General features: G+C 37.9%; 1 pseudogene; it reads left to right on the plus strand.

The window, feature by feature from the left end:
- Window positions 1-588: 588 nt before the first annotated feature.
- LOC122739378 lies at window positions 589-20,904 on the plus strand (annotated as a pseudogene).
- The last annotated feature ends 145 nt before the right edge of the window (window positions 20,905-21,049 follow it).

Genomic DNA, 21,049 nt, shown 5'->3' on the forward strand with positions numbered 1-21,049 from the left:
TCTCTGGGAAAAACATTGGTCTGTTGACATATTTTTGATCAAGACTACTAAATCCACAAGTAAAAGATAAAGGAGAGGGGCAGCTAGGTGGCGCAATGGATAAAGCACCAGCCCTGGATTCAGGACTCCCTGCGTTCAAATCTGGCCTCAGACACTTGACACTTAACTAGCTGTGTGACCCTGGGCAAGTCACTTAACCCTCATTGCCCTGCAAAACAAAACAAAACAAAAAGATAAAGGAGAAGTATCTGTCTTCCATTCTTACCCAAGCCTAGTTGTGTGGCACTCAGTATGAGTTGTATTGATGGCAATGGAGGAGGCTTCACCCTGAGCCCCAAAGCAGAACTATGTAGAGTTTCCTGGTTTTCTCTTAGAAAATGAGCTTCTCAACCAACTAAGGAAACATTCTAGAAAACACCTTTGCTTCAGTATAATATGGAAACTGTAACAGCAAAGAATAGCTATAAGGCTTTGTTTAAATGATCAAACACAGGTTTTCTTTTCACTATGAAGCATCCTGGTTGAAACTCTGATTTTACTTACCTGTTCATCTTTAAACACCCTGTTTGACTTACTAGTTTCATAACCATGGCAAGAAAAGAGAAGAAACTAAATGTAGAAACCACAAAAACTCAAGTTCCACCTTTCTCATCAACAAATCAGAGCAAGCTTGCCCCTTTAAAAGCGAACTATGCATTAAAGTTCACACCAGCAGAGCACAAAGCTGTATCCTCTTTAAAATGTAATCCAATTGGAGACTGGTTAGCAAGTTCTTCTGCAGACAAGATAATTAAAATTTGGGGAACATATGATGGAAATTTTGAGAAAACAATGTCTGGGCACAAACTCGGAATTTCAAATGTTTTCTGGCCATCATCAGATTTTAATCATCTTGTCTCCCTCAGGATAAAATTCTTAGTAAATGGGATGTTAGCCCTATGAAGTGTCTTAAAAACCCTGAAGGCTCCCTCATTACATTTTTTGCTTCCATTTCAAACCCCAATAAGACATCGTTGTTTTAAGTTCTTTTGATGAAAGTCTAAAGGTAAGGGATATGAAAACAGAAAGTGCCTCAAGACTTTACCTGCTCATTCTGACCCAGTTTCAGCTGTTCATTTTAATCATGATGGATCCTTGATAATGGCAAGTAGTGTTGATGTCATCTGCTGAATCTGGGATACAGCATCAGGTCAGTGTTTAAAAATACTTATTGATAATAATCCTTCTGGGTCTTCTGTGAAACTCTCCAAATAGTAAATATATTTGTTCTGCAACTCTGTACAACATTCTTAAGCTGTGGGACTACAGTAAAGAGAAGTGCCTGAAGACATATAGTGGCTATAAGAATGAGAAACTCTGGATTTTTGTTAATTTTTCAGTCACTGGTGGATTTAGATTGTGTCTCAGTCAGGAGATAACCTGGTTTGCATTTGAACCTTCTGATGAAAGAGATTATACAGAAATTACAAGGCCATACTAAGGCCAGACAGATCAAGTCACGGAAAAATATCACTACATATGTTGCATTAGGTAAAGATAAAAACAAACTCTGGAAGGGTGACTGGTAAGTCTCTTGGATATCATGTCAGAAGCTGTAGCAAGAAGTAGATCCTGTGAAACAAGAACTAAAATATTTGAGAATGCAGTTTCTTAGCCCAAGGGAAAATCCCCCCTTTATCTTCCCTGGAACGAGTAGCCTTGTGAGAAGAGATGGCATCTGCTTTATTCTACAAATGGATCTCTTTCTTTTTTCCTTCCTTCCTTCCTTCCTTCCTTCCTTCCTTCCTTCCTTCCTTCCTTCCTTCCTTCCTTCCTTCCTTCCTTCCTTCCTTCCTTCCTTCCTTCTTTCTTTCCTTCCTGTCTTTCTTTCTTTCTTTTTAAGGGGTAAAATTTGTTTATATTACTAAAAAGTCCCAAAATACTTTGGTGATGTTTCTTGCCAACTCTCCTGATGTTGTCAAAAGATTTTCAATTTATATTATGCATAAACTGAGTCAACAAACACCTTAATTTCTATTTTTTTATTATAAAAGGATAGATTTCATGATATCATGAATTTTTCAACTAAATGTTCCATATCTTTTTTCTTTTTTTTTTTTTTTTGTGAGGCAATTGGGGTTAAGTGACTTGCCCAGGGTCGCACAGCTAGTAAGTATCAAGTGTCTGAGGTAGGATTTGAATTCAGGTTCTCCTGAATGCAGGGATGGTGCTTTATCTACTGCACCACCTAGGTGCCCCCCATATCTTTTTTTAAGACATCACTTACACACCCAGTTCTACAATTATTTCCATTTCTGGCTTTCCATCTTCCAATTTCACTGGCCTTGTCTTGAGATATCTTTTAATCTTCTGTTTAGTTAATTACCTCTTGTTATGTGTTTAAGAGATACTGTTATATCACCAGTTATTCACTTTTTTTCCCCTCCATGTCATTAATTCCTGCTTCTGGTAGTTTGCAATACATTTTGAAGTCTTTCTAGGGGTGAGGAGGGAAACCTTTCAGAATATTGTAAAGTTTTTCAATTTAAATACAACTTTGTATGGAACTATGAATGGTATGACTACATACTTTAGCCTCCATATTTTCCTGTTTGTCCCTACTGTTTACAATCTGAATAGTACCATATGCTATTTAAAAATTGGGATTTTATGTATTAAAAAAGGGGGGGAATGTGTCTGGGCAATATTTTCTCTGTGAAAAAGGACCTGAGTGTTTTAATGAACTTCGAGCTAAAAATGAAGTGAGATAATAACTTAACAAATCAACTGATGTCATACTGGACTAGATTAAAAATCACAAAATCTCAGAGGCCATCCAATCCAACCCATTTCTGAAAAAGGACCCCTTCTAGAACATAGCTTACAAGTTGTCATCCAGACTTTGTTTGAAGTCCTAATGAAAGGGAACCAAGTGTTTCCCCAGACTGCCCCATCCACTTCTGAAGAGGTCTAATTATTAGGAAGTTTTCCCTAAGATCAAACCTAAATTTGCCTCTCTGCAAATTCCAGTCATTACTTCTAGGTCTGCTCTCCTGTTCCAAGCAGAACAAATCTATTTTCTCTTAACTATGACAGTCCTTTAAATAATCAAATTGTTTTCACCTAAATCTTCTCTTCTGGAGCAGTAGTCTCCAGACGTTTTTTTTTTAATCATAAAAGTATTTTATTATTTCCAGTTACATGTAAAGATAGTTTTCAACATTTGTTTTTGTTCTGTTTTGTTTTTGGTGAGGCAATTGGGGTTAAGTGACTTGCCCAGGGTCACACAGCTAGTAAGCGTCAAGTGTCTGAGGCTGGATTTGAACTCAGGTCCTCCTGACTCCAGGGCTGGTGCTCTATCCACTGCGCCACCTAACTGCCCCTTCAACATTTGTTTTTATAAGATTTCTAGTTCCGAATTTTTCTCCCTCCTTCCCTTCCCCTCCTCCCCAAGACAGAAATCAATCTGACACAGGTTACATATGTACAATCACATTAAACATATTTCTGTATGTTGCGAAAGAAGAATCAGAACAAAAGGGAAAACCTCCAAAAAAAAAAAAGTAGAAAGAGTATGGTTCAATTAGCATCCTGTTTCCAGTTCTTTTTTTCTGGATGTAGAGAACATTTTCCATCATGAGTCTTTGGAATTATCTTGGATCATTGTATTGCTGAGAAGAGTCAAGTCTATCACAGTTGATCATCACACAATGTTGTTGATAATGTGTATAATGTTCTCTTGGTTCTGCTCATTTCACTCAGTAAGTCACAGGTTCAATTGTGCATTTAAGTATGCAAATACTACTGGATTAATATACTGTATATATCATAAAACAGAGAAAACAGATATTTTAAAAAGAAAAATATGAAATAAGCAATATTTTAAGTAATTAATTTTATTAAAACCAAGTAGAACTAATTTTTTGCTCACTAAAAAGTTATTACTAGTAACAGTTTAGGGGGACAAATGTGTTTCAATATGCTTAATTTTTATTTTTTATTTAATAAATTTAATAAAAGTATTCTATTATTTTCCAGTTACATGTAAGGATAGTTTTCAACATTCGTTTTCATAGGATTTTTAGTTCCAAATTTTTCTCCCACCTTCCCTCCCTCCTCCCCAAGATGGAAAGCAATCTGATAAAGGTTATATATGTGCAATCACATTAAACATATTTCCACATTAGTCATATTGTGAAAGAAGAATCAGAGCTCAAAAAAGGGAAAAAACAGCCCAAAACTAGAAACAGTATAGTTCAATCTGCATTCATAATCCACAGTTCTTTTTTCTGGATGTTGAGAACATTTTCTATCATGAGTTCTTTGAAACTGTTTTGGATCATTGCACTGCTGAGAAGAGCCAAATCTATCACCATTGTTCATCACACAATGTTGCTGTTACTGTGTACAATGTTCTCCTGGTTCTGCTCCTCTCAGTCAGCATCAGTTCATGTAAGTCCTTTCAGGTTTCTCTGAACTCCTGCTCATCATTTCTTACAGCACAATAGTATTCTATTACATTCATATACCACAACTTGTTTAGCCATTCCCCAATTGATGGGCATTCCCTCAATTTCCAATTCTTTGCCACCACAAAGAGAAATGCTATAAATATTTTCCCTCTTCTATGATCTCTTTGGGGTACAGACCTAGCAGTGGTACCACTGGGTCAAAGGATATGTACAGTCCCATAGCCCTTTGGACATAGTTCCAAATTGCTCTCCAGAATGGCTGGATCAGTTCACAGATCCACCAACAATGCATTTGTGTTCCAATTTTTCCACAGCTCCAACATTTATTATTTTCCTTTTTTGTCACATTAGCCAATCTGATAGGTGTGAGGTGGTACCTCAGAGTCATTTTAATTTGCATGTTTCTAATCAATAGTGATTTATAGCTTTTTTTTCATTTGGCAATAGATAAATATGCTTAATTTTTTAAAAAAATATATTGGTTTAACATTTTGTAACATGGTAAATACCAAGTTTATTTTAGTAGTTTTTTTGTGGGGCAATGGGGGTTAAGTGACTTGCCCAGGGTCACACAGCTGGTAAGTGTCAAGTGTCTGAGGCCAGATTTGAACTCAGGTACTCCTGAATCCAGGGCCAGTGCTTTATCCACCGCACCACCTAGCCACCCCTATTTTAGTAGTTGTTTTGAACGGCTATCAGAGCTGAAAAAGATACTTCACAAAGATAGATATATCCAAATGGAAAAAGTATATCCTTTTCTGTTCTTACTAAACCATGATATTCATTCAATACTGGACTGCTAATTATGGATGGGTTATTATTGAGATCTGGCTAATAAATTCCCATCTTTTCTGATGTCAATCATTTGGTTTTGCTAACTACTAGGAAGATGTTGCAATTAATCAGTCAACAAGCATTTATTAAATGTCTAAAAAGTGCTAGGTGCTGTATTAATCACAGTGGTAGGCACTGTAGAGATAAATGTAGCCTATATAAACTCTGAGGACCTTTGTCCCAATTCCCACTCTTGCAGATAAATCTCAGGTCCCAGAACAAAGTTTATTTTTCACTTAGATTCTTAGGGGTACGCTTGAGGAGTTAGGTGTGATTTTCTAATGCTGTCAGTTCAAGACCCCATCAATATGCTGCCTCTACCACCACCACCACCACATACACAGTGAAGATTCTTAGGAAGGAAGGAAGGAAGGAAGGAAGGAAGGAAGGAAGGAAGGAAGGAAGGAAGGAAGGAAGGAAGGAAGGAAGGAAGGAAGGAAATAAATTAACAGTGGATGCCTTCAAGGAGAATACCTCTATGCAGACAGTCATTCCAAGAGGGACTCTTAGGAAAAAACAGCCATTTTAAAGATGAAGAGGATGGATGGGTAAATAGGTTTTATATCTGGTGAAACCAATAAAAGAGCAACAGATGTTCAACAGGTCAATACATATTTACTGAGCATTTACTATTTGTCAGGCCCTGTGATAAGGGGTAGGGATACAAAAAGGTGGCTGTGGCAGCAAAAAGGGAGGATGGTGTTACCCTCCTACCTTTCCAGTCTTCTTATATCTCACTTACCTCCATGTACGCTGTAGTCCCGTGACTGACATTTTTGCTGATCCTTGCACAGACACTCCATCTCCTGACTGAACATTTTCACTCATGCCTCTCTCCTTCCTTATCTCCTCCTCCTCCCAGCTTTCCTAGCTTCCTTCAAGTCTTGCCTAAAGTCCCTCTATTTGCAAGAAGCCTTTTCTTGTCCTGCTTACTTCCTTCCCTCTGAGATTACTCTCAGTTTATTCTATATAGATCTTCTTTGTACATAGTTGTTCACATGTTGGATCATTAGACCATTAATGTTCATCATTAGACTGTGAGGTACTGTTTGTTTGTATTCTCAGCATCTAGCACAGTGCTTGGCACCTAGTAGGCACAAAATAAATACTAGTTGATTGACTAATTGAAAGTGTTGAATTTAAGATGCTCATTGTAACTAGATATTTATGAGATCTCTAAGTGATTTCCAATGTAGAGTGAACAAAATGATCCTTGGGGATACAAGAACAAGTATTTATTTTTTAATCTTAAAAAAATTAATGTGATTAATAAATTGATTGATATTGGCACCCTCATTTGGTCCATATATAAAATGGTGAGTGCTTCCTATCCTCCTGGATGGAAAAACTGGGAGAAATGGTGTAATAAAATGCAATACCGGGACAGCTAGGTGGCACAATGGATAAAGCACCGGCCCTGGATTCAGGAGTACCTGAGTTCAAATCCAACCTCAGACACTTGACACTTACTAGCTGTGTGACCCTGGGCAAGTCATGTAACCCCCATTGCCCTGCAAAAAAAAATTAAATTAAAAAATGCAATACCTTGGGAACTTGTATTGAGACTACACATGTTTCAAAGCCAAGCAAAGTTTATTCTGTAAGCAGAAGGGCTTTTGTGCTACACCGACGCCTTTTGCAGCAAGGCAAGCAAACCAGCACACTGCAGATGATTCAGGTAAGTCAAACCTGTAACCCTGTCCCCTTGGTAAATGGGAGAGGCGATTGTCTCTCTGCAGCCCCAGCTGGCTTCAGCCTTCCACTTCACGCTCAGTACTCTCCCCCTTCTTTAAATGCCTATTCTGACCCCACTACTTCTCCAGTGCAGTACCTTGGGGCATATAGTTGGATCTGGTAGAGTATACTGAGCTAGGCCAGATGTGACCTGAATGGGTTAGACCAAGCAGCTCTGTGCACTTAGTTCCTTCCACAAAGCCCCAGTGAGGGAGCCACAGTTAAGTCCTTTGGCTAAAGAATTATCCCATTTGAGTTAGAGGAAGATGGGCTTGTGAAAATTAGGGATATAAACTGGAATATCCCCACCTTTGTATTCTCTGGTCTCATTTTCCATTGGTCATCAATCATTTCCCTTCCTTACCTTGCTCCCTTATCCCTCCCCACCCAGCCCTCCATTCTGTCCACTCTAATGGACAATTATTCATATCTTGAGGGTTAGGGGCATGGCGTCCCAGGGATCTGGAAAATCTGTGAAAAAAATTTTTGGCTCTCCCTTTGTACCAAAGAAGTCTGGATTTTTTTTCTTTTTCTTTTATGGTACCTTATTGTAAAATTTGGGTTAGGTATTTGATCATAGGCTATATGTAAGTCAGTGATAAGTAAAAATACTATATGAAAAAATTAAAATATTGTATTTAAATTTATATATCATATTTATGCATTTTTGAGTTTTTAAACTTTTTCTGTGTTGTCTGCTGGACTTTATTATGTACTGTTTCCACAAAACTCCCCCAAAATTTCTATTTAATTTCTTATGCCAACCCATGATATATGGATGGGAAAAGTCACAATGTGGAAAGGATAACTATATGCTTAGAAAGTTAAAACTGGTGATTTTGTAACAGGAATGGAATCTTAGAATAACTGCAAAAACAAGTCTTCTGTACCTAGCGGTAACTCCAGGAATGTGATTATGAAAGGGATGGGGGAATGGTAGTGGTATAGTCATTAACTTTGGTGTGCTGAAAGGTGTAAAATTCAGGAAGTAGAAACCAAATGGAGCTCAGAATAAGGTATATTTTTGCTCATTTGGCCCCGATGGTGTGATTCCTAATGGGACTGGTCTTTACATACTGGGTGGAAACTGATTAGTCCTTGGTTTTCAAGGCCACTTGTTTCTCAATATATAAATGAAGGTAAGGGTTATGCATAATAGAAAAGAGGATGACAAAAGTAGGTAACCGCAATTTAATTCAACAAGCATCTATTAAGCCCCAATGCCAGGCTCAGCGGGTACAAAGACAAAAACAACACACACAGAGAAAAACAAATATAAAACACATAGAAAATAAACCCAGAATAATTTAGGGGAGAGGTTAGAAGTAGAATATTAACAGTTGGGAGAATCTGGAAAGGCTACTTCTGGGAACTAAGGACTTTTGTTTTTTAAGTTGTGAGCTTTTTCAAGTTCAGGGAGGAAAACTTCTGGGCATAATGATATGGAAAGGAAAATAATACCTCTTCACCAACCAATCACCCTATTACCTTTAAAAATGGTATTTTGTGGGTTCAGGAGAGTAAGTTCTACATATTCCCATTTTAGCTATAACAATGATGAGAATGAACTATTTTAGAATTTAGAACTAGAACTCTGAATTACTATATCACAAAATGTTTTTTAAAAAGATTCTCAAAAATAATAAAGCAATTCAGTTATATTGAGTTCACTAACATATTAACAAAAATTTTAAAGTGAGAGCAAAAAAGATTTTTGTACTGATAATGAAATAAGATGAAAATTATTTAACGTACTGTTTATTTCTTTATCTTGTCCTAAAATGTCTATGTTGGGATTGTTTTTAAATTCATATAACAGATATATTATACATATATAATACATATAAGGGCAGCTAGGTAGCACAGCACCAGACTTGGAGTCAGGAAGACTCATTTTCCTGAGTTCAAAACTAGTCTCAGACTCTTACTAGCTATGTGACTGTGGGCAAATCACTTAATCCTATTTGTGTCAGTTCCTCATCTATAAAATGAGCTGGAAAAGGAAATAGCAAGTTACTCCAGTATCTTTGCCAAGAAAACTCCAAATGGGGTCATGAAGAGTAGGACATGACTGAAACACATGAATAACAACAAAGCATATATAAAAAATTTGCATACTATGTAATGATTGGAATGATGCCACTTGCTGGAGACTTACTGTAGGAAAGCTCCGCCATGAGGAGAAGGCCTCTGAGGGCAAGCCATGCAGTCAAGGTCCTTGGTGTCAGGAAGTAACGTTTGCTCATAGGGGCAATCTATCAAGGCTACCAGCCAATCAACTTGAGGAGCCTCCCATTTCTGGGAGGAGGACATGAAGTAGGAAGCAAACGCTGGGAGAGGGCTTTTTGCTTTTTTGGTTCCTGACCTTGCCATGGTGGGTTGGATGATGGGGTCTCTTAGAAATAGTTAGATTTTTATCTTTCTCTCTGATCCTAATGCTCTTTAATAAATACTTAAACATTTAAATACTCTTGCTAAAGCTTATAATTTATTGGCTACCACTCATAAGATTTTAGATAGTATAGCTAGAATTTTAGCCCCTTACAACTAAAAATGTGTGTAAAGATATATACCTATATATATGCATGTGCGTAGATATATACACCTATATATCTACACACATGTGTATGTATACATATACATGTATGTATAAAATATGTGTGGTATTTTATATTATAGATAATATATAATATGCATGTACACACATATTTTGAAGGAGTACATCCTCAAAAATTTTTTATTACTGATAGGGGTATGTGATCAAAATTTAGAGATTATTGCTCTAGGGTTATAACCAAGAGTAAAATACCTTTCTAATACAATCCATACCAAGGTCTAAAGCCAATTGTGGTAATGGCCTGCTATGGCACTATATCAGGAGTTCTTAACCTGGTGTCTAAGAACTTGTTGTTTTAAAAAATTTTATAAATATATTTCAGTAGAATTATTTTTCTTTGTAATCTTGTATATTTCATTTGATGGATTTAAAAACATTATTCTGAGAAATGGTGCACAGATTTCTTCAGGATGACAGTTATACAAATAATACAAAAATGATCAGGAATCTCTGAACTAAATAATTGAGCTCTAAAGTCTATGATTCTATGAGCCATTAATAGAAATCTTTTTTTTTTTTTTTTGGTGAGGCAATTGGGGTTAAGTAACTTGCCCAGGGTCACACAGCTAGTAAGTGTTAAGTGTCTGAGGCCGGATTTGAACTCAGGTCCTCCTGAATCCAGGGCCGGTGCTCTATCCACGTTAATAGAAATCTTGATGGCCAGAACTAAAGGGTGGTGATTTCAAGCTAGACTACAGTAATTGCTAATTTTGTCACAACCAACACTCTTTTTTTTTTTTTTTTTGCGGGGCAATGGGGGTTAAGTGACTTGCCCAGGGTCACACAGCTAGTAAGTGTCAAGTGTCTGAGGCCAGATTTGAACTCAGGTACTCCTGAATCCAGGGCCGGTGCTTTATCCACTGCACCACCTAGCCGCCCCCCAACACTCTTTTCTTAATTGCCTCTCAGTCCCAAAGTATGAGGTGTGGTCAACCCCAATCCTTTCCATTTGTGCCTTTCTCCAGCTCCCAGAATGATAAAAGGCTATAGTGCAAAATTTCTTGGCTTCATCAGATTGTTGTGGGTCATCCTTCCTTGTGGAAGAAAACCAGTAACATCAAGAAGGTGATGTCTAGGCCTGCAAGTGAATTGGATTGAGGTGAGGTAGGGCTGTGCAAAGTCACCAGCCTCACTCTCTCCTCTAGTCATCAGAGTCCAATGGCAGGACCCAGGTCAAGACGCCTGGTGATAGCCCCACTTGGCTTCATCGAATTTCACACTGAAATAGGATGTCAACCTTTTACTTACCATCAAGATGGTTCTACGGGATCCAAACTTATAAGGAATTATTCCGTTTCTTGGCTAGACGTCAGCAGTATAGTATAGTGAAAGGAGTAGGATATGTTGCTTGCCACCTGTGTGACCGTGGGCAAGTCACTTTCCCAAATCTGGGCCTCAGTTTCCTCATCTATAAAAGGAGCCAACTGGAAAGGGTCAGAGGTTCTCAAACTTTTTTTAGTTTTAGGATCTCTTTACATGCACAAAAATTATCGAGAATTCCCCCAAAGAGCTTTTATTTATTTGCGTTATAGAAATCAATATTTTCCATATTAGATTTAAAATAATATTATTATGAAAATAGTTTTGACCTTGAAAACCCTCTGAAAGAGTCTCAGTCCCCCACCCACCCCCCACCCCCCAGGGGTTTCCAGATTACACTTTGAGAACCAAGGAACTAAATGATCTGTATATGACCTTAGAGACCTTTAAGTACAACTATCTCATTTTCCTAGACTATAAAATCCATGAGGGCAATAAAGATGTCATAAGTGTCCATTTAGTTCCCCCAGCACATAGCAGAGAGCTTTGCTGTTAATAGTTATTGAATGAATGAAAAAATTTTACAAATGAGGAAAGTGGGATTTAGAGTTGGTCAATACCTTGCCTGATGTCAAATAGCCAGTTAGTGACAGAAAGGGAAACTACTACCTGATGTACTTCACACTTTCTTTCTCAAGTTTCATTTGGGGCATTTTATACTCTCAGCAAGCGTATCTGTTTCTCTCCTGATCTCCAAGTGGAACATTTTTCTATACTTTCCCTGAGCCACCATCCCCAACCATGGAAAGGAAACAGTTGTTTGTGTGCAAGTTAGTAGTGTTCTGAAAAGGCAAACAATTTACTAAAACTATTTGCAATACTCCCTAAGATCATCTTCCAACTGGAAATGATCTATATGTGCTTGAAAAACTATTGTGAAAACAATGTATTGGTCATTAAGTATCTCCCCTCCCGCAGGGTCTTTAACACTTAATCATTCAGAGGCTGATTATCCAGTTTGTGAAATATCCAAACCCTTCATTTCTCCACTTTCCTTCTGCTGTCTGACTTTTGGTCATTTCACAGCTCATTACCATTCTCTCCCCAGGGAAATAAAAGCAAATGTAGCTCAAACCAGTAAATTTTTCAACTGGCTATGGTAGAAGTAGATAAAGTTATAATTATTAACTAAACTAAAGCTTTAGTTAGACATCTGTTATTTTCTGCAAGGATGCAGCTTGTGCCAGGTGCTCTGGGAGTCTAGGGGATCCAAATAAATATAAGATATAGTTCTTGCCCTCAAGGATCCCATCATCTAGTTGGAGAGGTATGTGCATATCAAACAATAAAATAACTATTCAAGACATCTTTAAATCAAGTTCTAAAATGTGTTAAGCTGAGAGAAAGATCACTGTGTTCTGATTATCAAAGAAGGCTTTGTGAAAAGGGCAAGACAAGCTAGACAGTGAAGGAAGGATAGAAATGAATAGGCAGGGGAAAAAAAGGCAGAAGGGCATTCCAGGTGGGTAGAAATGCATGGGCAGGGGGCAGCTAGGTGGCACAGTGGATAGAGCACTGGACCTGGATTCAGAAGGACCTGAGTTCAAATCCAGCCTCAGACACTTGACACTTACTAGCTGTGTGACTCTGGGCAAGTCACTTGACCCCCACTGCCCTGAAAAACAAAAAAGAAATGCATGGGCAAAGGCAAGAAGATGGGAAAAAGCAAGGCAAGTTCAAGGGATAGGTGGGCAGGGCTAGTTTGTATATTACCATGAATACCAATTCTAACAACAATAATAATAATAACTAGCATTTGTGGTTAAAAGTTTACAAAGGGGGGCGGCTAGGTGGCGCAGTGGATAGAGCACCGGCCCTGGAATCAGAAGTACCTCAGTTCAAATCTGGCCTCAGACACTTAACACAGCTAGTATAGCTGTGTGACCCTGGGCAAGTCACTTAACCCCAATTGCCTCACTAAAAAAAAAAAAAGTTTACAAAGGTATATAGTTTTCTATTTTTTTATTGATGTCTTCTGTTGAATTGTTTTTCAGTGATGTTTGACTCTTCATGATCCCAATTGGAGTTTTCTTGGCAAGGATACTGAACTGATTTGCCATTTCCTTCTCCAGCTCATTTTACAGATGAAGAAACTGAAGCAAACAGGGTTAAGTGATTTGCCCAGGGTCACACAACTAGTATGTAGCTGTCACGCAGGCCAAATATAGAAATGTATATGTATATATGCATGTGTTTATATACACACACATATATGTATGTATCTTTGCAGACCTTCAACCACAAATGTTAACTATTGTTATATCTGGTAATATTCAAACATCATAACAATCATGTGAAGTACATGTTATTATTATCCCCATTTCACAGATGAGGAAACTGAGGCACAAAGAAGTTCTGTCACTTGCCCTAGATTACACAACTAATAAGTGTCTGAAACAGGATCTGAAGTCAGGTCTTCCTGACTCTATCCACCGCTTTATTCTGTAGAAAAACACTGAATATCTTGTTTGGCCAGGTGCTTTTTCTCAGTTTTATTTTTCCTTCCTAACTGCTAAATGGACCACATTAAAAAATGAAGTACCAGACCATCTGCAAATCTCATTGTTCCTCCCTCCACAGTCTCCTGCACATCCATCCCCTTATTCCTACTCCTACAGCTACCACTTTAGTTCAGGCTCTTATTGCCTTTTGCTAGATTATTGCAACAGCCCTCTAACTGGTTCTCCTGCTTCTGGTCTGTTCTCCAGTCTGTTTTCCATACTGCTACCAAAGTTATTTTTTTAAGCATGTCACACCCCTACTCTATTCAGTAGCTCTCAATTGCTTCACCCTAGATATAATTTTTTCCAAATCAAATTGAACATAGGTAAATGTAACTCATTTTCTTCTTAATCATGCTGCCTTTCTGTATTTCCATTTCTTGCCAATGATACTAATGAAATTGGTTTTTTAGAAAGATTAATTTGGGCACTAAGTGTAAGATACAATAATAAAAAAAAAGAGATTGAGAGCATGGACACTAGAGAAGATGCTAAAGCAATAATCTAGGCAGTTAAAAATAATCTAGGTTTCCTTTGAACATAGGAGAGGCTTAATAAGTATTTGCTCAATTGAAATCAGAATGAAAAAAAAAAAGACACCAGAATAGTGTGATGGCACTAGTAGAAATAGGAGAGAATGGATTAGGAAGGAAGATTCCATGGGACTTGATGACTAATTAGACATGAACTAGGAGAGAATTAGGGTTGAGAGATGGTACCTAGGTTTCCAGTATGAGAGGGAGAATAAGACTTACAGAAATAGCAAATTTAGCTAGGAAGAGTCAGTTTTGTGCTAAAGATGGTAAACTCAATTTTAAATAGGTTGAGTCTTAGGAGATGTGGGATATCCAAGTATAAGTCAACTACATAGAAGTAATAATACCTGAAACAACAGTGGGAAGGTATAATGATCCACAGATTTCAGAATCCTAGAATCTTGTAATTTGAAGGTACTTTAAAGACAACCTAGTTTAACCCACATTCAAAGCTACAAATAGGAATTTTTGTATTAGGGCCAAGATCCAGGAAATATGCCTTCTGTAGATTTTTTGGTAGTTTCCAATAAAAAAATTTATCTATTATAAGTAAGATCTCACACTCCATATTTGTACGAAGATAAAATATTTGTGCATATTTGTACAAAGATAAAATGAACAATAGCCCCAGCTTTCAAGGAGCTAACATAGGGAGGACATGCCATACAGACAGATAAGCATGAGCATGATAATTTTAGGAGGAAGAAACCACAAACAACTCAGGAGATCAGGAAATGCTTCCCTTATGAGGTACCACATAAGCTGAGCCTTTAAGGAAGAGGTGGAAGTAAGAAGGGAGTATATTCTTGGCTAATGCAAAGGAACAGAGGCAAGAGATAGAATGCCAAGATCATGAAACAGCAAGGAGGCCGCTTTGGCTGGAGCGTAAAATTCAGGAAGGGGCACTACAGCAACTAAATGGCATACTGCCAGAAGGAAATTAAAATTCATTGCCAATGATGACAAAGTCTTGGGCAAGAAACTAAAGACCATAGGGTGCATAGGTTGTATTTTCCTCACTGGTCCCCATAGAAGGTAAAGAATATAGAAGAGAAAATAGCTGAGAGAATGGGATTGGTCCTTAGGGACTACAGTTGAAAATATAGGGATTGGGGCAGCTAGGTGGCACAGTGGATAAAGCACTGGCCCTGGATTCAGGAGGATCCGAGTTCAAAGCTGCCCTCAGACACTTAACACTTACTAGCTGTGTGACCCTGGGCAAGTCACTTAACCCCAATTGCCTCTCAAAAAAAGAAAAAAAGAAAATATAGGGATTACAGATTCCTGATTAGAGACGGAGTGCACCTAAAAATGATGGTTAGTTGGGTATGCTGCTCACTTCACCCTCAGCTCAACTCATACTTTGGACTGTTCCACTTCCCTATCAGCATCCTTTGTCTTCCTTACCTAGCCACTAACCCCACCCCATTCTCCACCTGCTCCCTTTCCAGCTTCCCTTAATGTTTGATATTGTCCTATTAGACTATAAGCTCTTTAAGACTAGGGATTATTTTGGTTTTTTTATATTTGCAACCCTAGAACCTAGCATTGTGTGTAGTATATAGTAAGTATTTAATAAATGCTTTCTCTACTTCTATATATCTATATCTATCTTGCAAATCTGGCCAAAGGGGCTTTAAACTAAAAGGATAGGGGAGGGGAAAGACTGCCTATGTACATGTTTTAAGGGAGATGACATAGAGGAGCTTAATTTACCTCTTAAGATATCCAGAAATTCACAGGAGACAAAATCCAAGAAAGGAGCCAGTAGTAAAATTCCTGACATCAAATGTCTACACATAAATTCTAAAAGTTTAGGTTACACACACACACACACACACACACACACACACACACACACACACACACACACACACACACACAGTCTTAGTGGCAAGGGGAATTTGTCCTCACGGGTCTTACTAAGATTTGATGGGCTTTCTGTGGATAAATATTATTCAAAAGAAAGGGAATTGAGAAAATGGTATGAATGATTCAATGAATGAAAAAACATTTATTAAACACAACCTAGGTGACAAGCACTATACAAAGCACTAGGAACACAAGGAAAAATGCAAAAATTCCTCAAGGAGTTTACATTCTGATGGGAGACATAATACGTAGATTATTATATAATAAACTGCTTGAAGGTTAAATCCAAGTCTCATCATTAGCATGACTGTGGACTTGGAGTTATTCTGACCATCTGGTGGTTGAGGATCAGCACACACTCAGCCAGACTTCCCATGAAACATATTGTGGAGGAGCAGGATATTACAGTGGAAAAGGCTGCCTGAGTATACCTTGAATGGGATGATGAGAAACAGGCTAAAGGCTGTAGTCACACTGAGCTTCATAAGATTTAAAGCTGGAAGAAGTGAAGGGAGTGAGTAATAAAGCAGTCTGGTTCATTTTTTTGCCTAGGGTGAGTATAGGATGTGAACTGGTGCTTTTATCAGAAACAAGAGGCATCACAGCAAAAGTGGAGTCCAAAGATACTAGAATCAAGGAATAGGGGTCAAGATGCTGGAAATGAATACAGAGGCTTTCTGGGTTTCCCCAAAATACTTTGTTCAGCTCTTGTCTAGGATTGTCAAGTGAGACTTTAATATGGAAATTGATTCTATCTTCCTAAGATTGGGGGAACCAATTGGAACTTACACCCTTACATTCATTCTCTATTAGATTGTAAACTTTTATTTCATTCCTATATCCCCAGAGACTAACACAGTACCTTGTAATAATAGATACTAAATGTCAGCAGTTGGCTCAGTGCCAACATATATAATATGCTCATAATAAGTTTCCCAACTTGAATTGAGAAAGAAGGCATAAAAAGAGAAGAACACAGGATTTGGGACTGATTCTTGAGGAATGCCCACACTTAGGGCCTTCTTATTTTCAAAGAAAGTGTTTAAATCAGAGAAATAGTAAAGAAATGATCAGAAAAATAGAACCAGGATAGCTTGAAGTCAATGAAGGCCAAGGAAGATTTTTATGATTGAAATTTCAAACAAAACAAAACAAAAAACCAAAACCCAATGTTTTAAAAAAATACATTTATTTTTTCCAATTAAAAAAATCTGTTCTCTGTGTCCCACCTTCCCTCTTCTCTGAGAAAAAAAAATCTTTATAATAAATATGCATGTATAAGCTAAACAAATTCCTTATATTGGCCTCATCCAAAAGATATGTGACAATCTACACCCTGAATCATCACCTCTATGTCAGAAAATAGCATGTTCCATTATGAGTTCTCTGGAATCCTATTTAGTTCTTGTGTTGAGAGTTCTTTCAAAGTTGTTTGGGAATCTCTGAAAGTCTCTTTTAATTCTGAGATTTATTATTCTAAGAATGGAGGAGGTGGCTCATTTCTCCCCAGTACTGCCACTAAATTCCTTAGTGACCTGGGAAAAATTTGTTTCCCTCTCCTGACCTCCGTTTTCTGATCTGTAAAATGATAGAGCTGGATTAGATGATCTCTTTGTTGCTGGAACTGGGCCTGAGAACAGGATACTCTATTAAGTATACCTGCTTTCTAAAGGGCTGGATGAAGCTTTCCAAAGTGGAAAGACATTTATTTAGAACCATTCGAAACAAACAGAAATGTTGACACACTTTCAAAGAGGTCTATTAGTGATACAAACATGGGGTTATCTGTATTTGGGATAATCTTAATAAACAAAAGAGTGAAATCATTAAAAGTTACTAGTGATCAAAAAAGAAGAAGGAAGAAGAAGAAGAAGAAGAAGAAGAAGAAGAAGAAGAAGAAGAAGAAGAAGAAGAAGAAGAAGAAGAAGAAGAAGACGGGGAAGCTAGGTGGCACAGTGGATAGAGCACCGCCCTGGATTCAGGAGGACCTGAGTTCAAATCCAGCCTCAGACACTTAACAATTACTAGCTGTGTGACCCTGGACAAGTCACTTAACCCCAGTTGCCTCACAAAAAAAGAAGAAGAAGAAGTTACTAGTGACACCAGTCAGGCTTAAAGACTTTGCCTTTGTGATTTACAAAGGCAGAAAAAGATAGTAAAGCTACTTCCTTTTTGGACTAGTGTGTGATTATCCTGCTAACATTAGACTGACAATCATGCTAATGATTTTTGAATAGTCTTAACCCTTTTACTTTGGGCCTAGCAATAGCAAATGGGTAGTTTTTGCATAAGAGCTATAGTTTATACAGAAATTAAAGCAAAATATCCCATGCCAAAACCCCAATTTGAGACTTTTCTTAATTAAGCAGGATTCGACATAAATTTATTGAAGTGCCACTAAAAACAATATTATGAGGTACCAGTAGAAGATGTCCTCCAAACAGTATAATGAATTAAGCTGCTATACTGTTGATAAAGCATATCATCAAAACTATCGATAACAAGGTTTTATTCAACATATGACATTTACATACTCCCCTTCCCAGTCCACATCCTAAAAGTTCAAAAATCTGAAAGGTTAACTCTTTTAAATGGCATAACAGGTTTTCATTTCAAGACTAATTTGGAACAGAGACTCTCTTTGGGATATTCAGAGTAAATAATAATATGGCACCATCATGGTGGCATCCTATGGAAGATAATGTCACTTTTCCATTGGAAGGGACCTTAGGGATCATTTTGTCCAATCTTGTCATTTTACAAATGAGGAAAGTGAGGCTCAGACAGGGGCACTCAATTTTTAGTAAGAGAATTTGAGTTCTAATCATCAATCAACTCCTTACTAGGAGATGATATATCTAAAGTACTGTGAAAACCTTAAAAGGCTAGGGGCAGCTAGGTGGTGCAGTGGATAAAGCACTGGCCCTGGATTCAGGAGGACCTGAGTTCAAATCCAATCTCGGACACCTGACACTTACTTAGCTGTGTGACCCTGGGCAAGTCATTTAACCCTCATTGCCCCACAAAAAACCCCCAAAACCTTAAAGGGCTAGTTCTTTATATATGTAATTATATATATGTATATTATATATATATATTTATTATATAAATATATATTTATTATATATAAATTGTGCGCCTGTGTGTATACAGAGAGACAGCGTGTGTGTCAGCTTTTTAAATTTGATTAATAACACATTGGGTGTCAGTTTGCTCATCTGTAAAGTGAATAGCATTGGACTAGCATTTAAATGATTTCTATATTTTTTAAAGATGTAATTCAATGATATGATTTCTTTGGATTTCACACTGAGCCTTCTCAACCTTAAACAGCGGAAGTAGCAAAGCTGGAATAGGTTTTCTGACTGTGCTCCTTTGACTATAGCAAGTTATTATGCATAATTTTGGCCAGAACTGAAGGTTTGGAAAATGTAAGGGAAAGAGGCAGCCTGCTTGACTTATTTTATTATGCTTCTATTTTAGCCTATTAAAAAAGTTTAAGAGGTTGATTTAGACATTAAAAAGTCTGATGTTGAAGGATTCTAGAAAGGCAATCCAGAGGCAAAAGTACTGCCCAGGGGCAATGCAGTGGCAGGCAGTTTGTAGATCAAAGCAGCCAAAAATGTCCAATGAGACAGTTCACTGGGAGTTGAAAATTAATCTTACAGCATCTACTCGTTTTCTTAGTATTGGGTTATTAACTACAGTTGGATAATCTATCACAATAGTTTTTGGAATAATTGCCACACAGGAAATTTACACATGGCCTGAAGCTAGGCTGGAAAAAAAAATCCTGGCTTAAATTTTTTCCAGATCATAGATTTGGGGCTGAAAAAGACCTTAGGGATCTTTTAGTCCAAGTGCCCTCATTTTGTCCACGAAGAGACTAAAACCTAGAGAATTTACTGGTAGACTTGGAGTTAGAAAGACCTGAGCTGGAAACCTTCTTCAGACATTTTATTAGCTGGTAAGTAATTTAATCTTTTCCTCGTTTCCTCATCAGTAAAATGGGGATAATAATAGCATCTTCCCAGGACTGTTGTGAGGATCAAATGAGATCACATATGTGAAACATTTTTAAAACCTTAGGGTGTTACATCAGTATTACTTATTACTATTGATTTGCTCAAGGTAGTAAGTGGGAGAGCCAAGATTGAAACCCAACTCTGAATTCAAATCCAAGATTTTTGTCTGTCCTTTGGTTTATAGTTTCTCAAAGAGAAGGTTCCTTGATGCACCCCAGGTGCTCTGGACCCACAACAGCAGCAATCATCATCCTTTCTCAGCCAGTGAAGCAGGATTTTTTTGAGAGGGTCAAATCAAGCCAAAATCTCCCTCCAGGCCTCATCTACCTATTCCTCCAGTTTTGTGCTCCAGGGCCAAGCAGAACAAATCTATTCTCTTTATTCATTTGACAGCCCTTAAATAGTAGAGAGAGAGTTCTAGGAGGGCCAGAAGAAGAATCAGGGCACCTGAATTTCTCCTATCTTCTTTGGGGAGAGAGGTAGTCTGGGTAAGCCAGAGTGTCTCTACCTGTAATGAGTTTCATTCACAGTATCAGTCAGACTGTGAGGTGCCCTCGGTAGTTCTCGGAGGCAACCCGACTAGCAGGCTTAGGGCGTGTATGGGGGAATGGGGCAGCTTAGTTTTAGTTTGCTGTGTTCAAGAGCATTGTAAGAAAGCCTTGCAAAAACATGCACAGGGCTGTATCTCTGATTCATACTTCTGTAAATTCCCCCAAATTGTTCTTAAAGTGGAGATCATGAGCTTAAAAACTTTTAAAACTGTTTCAATATAATTTTTACTTTGTAATATGTTGTTTTATGCATTTGCAAACTTTCTTTTGAGGGGGGCTTCATGGGTTTCAGCAGCCTGCCAAAGGGGCCTTGGGCGCCTTCTCTCTTAGGCACTTAATAAATTCTCCTAGGTTGAAAAGATTAAGAACCACCGCCCTAAATAAACAGTGCTCTGGTTGTGTTGCAAAGAAGGCCGCCTTTGCTACTGCCTCACTTGCATACCAGGATGGCAAGTTACAGTGATATTGTTAAACCAGGTTGGCTGGGCTACCCGAGCCAGACGAGAAGATACTGTAGTCTTTGATGGAGCCAGCTTGAGAGGCCTTTGTTAATTTCGAATATTTCAGAACGTGCATTTACACTTAGGAAATTGGCAAACGCTACAAAT

Source organism: Dromiciops gliroides, chromosome 2, assembly GCF_019393635.1.
Source record: "Dromiciops gliroides isolate mDroGli1 chromosome 2, mDroGli1.pri, whole genome shotgun sequence".
Lineage (NCBI taxonomy): Eukaryota > Metazoa > Chordata > Mammalia > Microbiotheria > Microbiotheriidae > Dromiciops > Dromiciops gliroides.